General features: G+C 42.6%; 2 pseudogenes across 1 annotated transcript; one reads left to right on the plus strand and one right to left on the minus strand.

The window, feature by feature from the left end:
- Nucleotides 1-1,330: 1,330 nt before the first annotated feature.
- Nucleotides 1,331-3,774, minus strand: LOC100347509 (succinyl-CoA:3-ketoacid coenzyme A transferase 1, mitochondrial-like; annotated as a pseudogene).
- LOC149126986 (proteasome subunit alpha type-2 pseudogene) lies at nucleotides 1,917-2,815 on the plus strand (annotated as a pseudogene). Its single transcript, XR_016232405.1, has one exon. The product of XR_016232405.1 is annotated as a proteasome subunit alpha type-2 pseudogene (transcript).
- Nucleotides 3,775-4,985: the final 1,211 nt, after the last annotated feature.

A 4,985-nucleotide genomic window follows, 5' to 3' on the forward strand; every position in this document is an offset into this window, starting at 1 on the left:
AGACCTGGCCATTGTGGCCATTTGGAGAGTGAACCAGCTGATAGAAGATATCTTTTTCTGTCTCTCTGCTCTCTTTCCCTGTAACTATTTCAAATAAATAAAGAAATCTTTTTTTAAAACAAAATGAGATAACTGGACCAGCGCTGTGGCTCACTTGGCTAATCCTCCGCCTACGGCACCAAAACCCCAGGTTCTAGTCCCAGTTAGGGTGCCGGGTACTAGTCCCGGTTGCTCCTCTTCCAGTCCAGCTCTCTGCTGTGGCCTGGGAAGGCAGTGGAGGATGGTCCAAGTGCTTGGGCCCTGTACTCACATGGGAGACTGGGAGGAAGCACCTGGCTCCTGGCTTCGGAACGGCACAGTGCTGGTTGTAGCAGCCATTAGGGGAGTGAACCAATGGAAGGAAGACCTTTCTCTCTGTCTCTCTCTCACTGTCTATAACTCTACCTGTCAAATGAAAATAAAAATAAAATGAAATAAAATAAAATAAAATGAAATAACTGATGGATTAGATTAGTTGTGTTTCTAGTCCTCTTCCTATCATGAGCCTTAGTCTCTGGCATATTAGAGATGAAGGTTGGTTTGTTTATGAAGGCAACTTCTTGATGGAATGTCTGCACCAATAGCTCCTATATCCTTTGGCTTCTTCCATCACCAGTAACTCCCCACCCTCTCTTTTATTGCAAGGTTCCTGCTTGTTTTCTTATTTTGGCTACAAGAAGTGTGACAGGAAGGCAGGAAGGTGGATACTCAAAGAAAACAAGATGTAATACACAAAATCAGAGGAACTGAAAGAAAAGCCAAAGGAATTTGAAGAAAAAAAAATTCTTATGATAGCATTCTACAGACACCATCTGTCCTACAGTCCTCCGCTCTACCAGCTGAGCTATCGAAGGGTGCACAATGATAGCATTCTCTAAATCAGAAATACATTTCTTTTTGCAGGACCAGAAAGTCAAAATTTAGCTATAAAGGGAAGTACCAATGTACCAAAACTCTCCCTATGGGCCATCTTGGTGACTATTGCACATAATTTACCGTACATAACAGAAGGTACAGAGACATTCAATGTAAGCATTAAGTGTAAAAGTAAACTTCTCAGCACTCAGGATACTAGTAAGATAATCACACACATTTTGATTTTTGTTGAAATGTCATAGCACACTTGAGAGGACAAAGTCAATATTGCTGCATAAAGCCTAAGGCACTAGAAGAAAATTAGTCAAAAAACTGTTTCTTACAACTAGGATCCTGATGACTAATGTTCTTTCAATTAAATCTTGCATGTTTAAAATGAAAAACACATGGGCTGGTACCAATGTCTATCCACATTTCATGTTGTTATCTGCTGCATTGGTGTGAGTTTTGGAGAAACTTCAAAATCCCACCCAGCATCCTTTAATATGCCCTTGACTGTTAAGCCTTGCCAGAGCTCAGTCAGAGTCAGTCCCTTATTCCTGTCCATGTCAAAAACAGCCTTTGCTGTAATGATGTGGTTGGCACACTGCTTTCAGTCAGTAGTAAGGTATGTTCTCCAGGGTCTTGTGTGCATTTCCCTTTGCCCTGTGCTCCGTGGTCACTACCAATTTGATTTTAGCACTGGGCACCAAATCCATAGCACTTTCCATTCTTTCACCATCTTCCCGGGTATCATTCAGTTAGCCAGGTCACTGTATTTGGAAACTTGCATCTGTCCTAACATTGTTAGATTGACATGTCCTCCTCTAGTCATTGTAAATGATTTATCTCTGGGTGAAAAAGAGGCTCCTGGAAGAACTGTAACTGTTTCCTTGCCTGCATTGATAAGATCTGCATCAGCTTCATATTGTAATGGATGTGGACCCAAACCCAGGATTCCATTTTCACTTTGAAGATGAACAGTGATATTTGGACTGATAAAATTGTTGGCTAGAAGGGGGATTCCTGGGTAAAGATGGCGGAGCGCGGGTACAGCTTTTCACTGACTACATTCAGCCCCTCTGGTAAACTTGTCCAGATTGAATACGCTTTGGCTGCTGTAGCCGGAGGAGCCCCTTCAGTGGGAATTAAAGCTGCAAATAGTGTGGTATTAGCAACTGAGAAGAAACAGAAATCCATTCTGTATGATGAACGAAGTGTACACAAAGTGGAGCCAATCACCAAGCATATAGGTTTGGTGTATAGTGGCATGGGCCCAGATTACAGAGTGCTTGTGCACAGAGCTCGGAAGCTAGCCCAGCAGTACTATCTCGTTTACCAGGAACCCATTCCCACAGCCCAGCTGGTGCAGAGAGTAGCTTCTGTGATGCAGGAGTACACCCAGTCGGGTGGTGTTCGTCCATTTGGAGTTTCTTTACTTATTTGTGGTTGGAATGAGGGGCGACCATATTTATTTCAGTCAGATCCATCTGGAGCTTATTTTGCCTGGAAAGCCACAGCAATGGGAAAGAACTATGTGAATGGGAAAACTTTCCTTGAGAAAAGATATAATGAAGATCTGGAACTTGAAGATGCCATTCATACAGCCATCTTAACCCTAAAGGAAAGCTTTGAAGGCCAAATGACAGAGGATAACATAGAAGTTGGAATCTGCAATGAAGCTGGATTTAGGAGGCTTACCCCAACTGAGGTTAAGGATTACTTGGCTGCCATAGCATAATAATGAAATGACTGAGCAATGGGAAATTGCAGATAATTGATCTACTTAAACATGTTTAAAGTATGTTTTGTTTTGCAGACTTTTTGCATACTTATTTCTACATGGTTTAATGGACTGATGTTTTTAAAATGACACTTATAAATCATAATAAACTGTTAAATCAAAAAAAAAAAAAAAAAAGAAGGGGGATTCCTGTGCCCGGATCAGCATACATACCATCCTTGAATTTCAGAGCTGCACCTGATGACATGCTGCTGTACAGTATCTTCAGGTTGATCAGATTTGGCTTTTCCATCTCCTTCCTTCCAGATTGTTAAGCACTCAAGTTTTTTTTTTTTCTCCCTTTATAAGCTAATGCAATGCAATTTAGGCATATGAATAGCTTCTGTAGCAAATGATCTAATAGCTACATATCTACAATTTCTTCAACCTCCACCATGGTGGTTTTCATAGCTTTGGGAATGGGCAGGTTGAAATTTCTTACATTTTTCCTGAAAATCAGGTTTATAGCTCAGTCTGCCTTCCAGATTTTCGCCAAAGCAAAACCCCCGGTAATAGCTTTCTCTGAAGTGAAGTGTTGGCCATTAAACTCCCTCACCTCTCTAGGCTAACTGGCAATGGCAATGTTGTCACCTTTGTTGTAACTCATGGATGATCCTCTTTCTTGGACCAGTGTAAAATGGAGAAACTCCAGTCCTTCCTGTGTGAACTCTCTGTGCAAGTGGGCTGGTATGTGTCAGTTCTACTTCTAATTCACCAGGTAAGGATCGTCACTCAAATTCTGCATTTTCTCCAACATATGACAAGATCATATGTTTTATTTGCTTAGATTGAAATAAAAGGCTCAAACCAAAATAGTGTGCCCCAGCACTGTGGCTGTGCAAGTAATCCTTTTACTCCAGTCTTTAGTAAAGTTCCTAGAAGATTCTCTGGCATTCCACATAGCCCAGAACCACAAACCAGAACTGTTACACCCTCAGGGATGCCTTTAACAGCTTCCAAAGGATATGTATAAAACTTGATATGATGACAACTGCTTGTAGAAAGGTAGAAAACACAACCTTGGCCCCGGCGTGCCTAGAGCCACAGGTGGAGGGGCAGGGTGGTGGCCCAGAGGAGAGGAGTTTGAGAGCCACCATCTTTGGGGTCTGATTCTGGAGAAGGCAGCTGGCTAAAGCACATGAGTCAGGGTGTGAGTTTCTGTCAGTGGGGCTGCTTGCAGTAACAGAGCAGATGCTTGGTGAAATATTTAAGCTGCCACGTGGGAGGTCCACATCCCAGGCTGGAGTGCCTAGGTGTGCGTCCTGGCTTTGCTGCTGATTCCAGATTCTTGCTAATGCACACACTATGTGGCAACAGGTAGTGGCTCAAGTTGGTGGGTCCCTGCCTCTCACGTGGGAGACTTGGATGGAGTTCTTAGCTCCTGGCATTGAATTGGTCCTCTCCCAGGTATAGCAGGTATTTGGGGAGTGAACCAGTAGATGTGAGGTCTGTTTCTTGCTGTTTCTCTTTCTCTCTCTCGCTCTCTCTCTCCCTCTTTTTTTCCTTCTCTCTTATTCAAATAAAATGATAAAAACAACAATAAAGGAAATGTCATAATGTAAAAATTATCTTCACCAGTTCTACTGTTTAATTATCCAGTATAACAACAGAATTACTGTCTTAGTACATTTTGTCTTTATAATAAGATACCACACACTGGAACAAAAAACTGTAAGTAGCAGGATTTTTTCCTCAGTTTTGGAGACTGCGAATTTCCAGATGCAAAGGCAGATTTGGGGTCTCATTAGGATCCTGCTCCTTGTTCATACATGAGATCATTTCTGTGTGTCCTTACCTGGTAGAAGGGATGAGGAGGTCCCAGGCATGTTTTGTAAGGATGCTCATCTCATTCATCATGACTATGTCCTCACGATCTTAGTATCTCCAGGGGACCCACATGCTAACATTTTCACATTGGTGTTTAGGTTCCAACAAATGAAGTTGGGGGAACACAAGCATTGAGATCTTAGCAAATACTGAAGAAGTGATGACAATCACTTAGGTGGTCTTTCTTAGCAAACTAGAAACTTAACAAACTATTTGTGATGTGTGTGCAGCTTTAAAAGGAGGGGTTGGGGGACTGGTGATGTGGCACAGCAGGTTAAGCTGTCATCAGTGAAACCAGCATCCCATATGAGTGCCAGTTTTAGTCCTGGTTGCTCCACTTCTGATCCAGCTCCCGATTAATGCACCTGGGAAAGCATCTGTAGATAACCCAAGTGGCTGGGACCCCGCCAACCATGTGGGAAACCCACGTGGAGTTCTAGGCTCCTGCCTTCATCTGATACAACCTGGGACATTGAGGCCA

The sequence above is a fragment of the Oryctolagus cuniculus genome, chromosome 4 (assembly GCF_051225735.1).
Source record: "Oryctolagus cuniculus isolate XC-2025 breed Fujian yellow rabbit chromosome 4, ASM5122573v1, whole genome shotgun sequence".
NCBI classification, from domain to species: Eukaryota; Metazoa; Chordata; class Mammalia; order Lagomorpha; family Leporidae; genus Oryctolagus; species Oryctolagus cuniculus.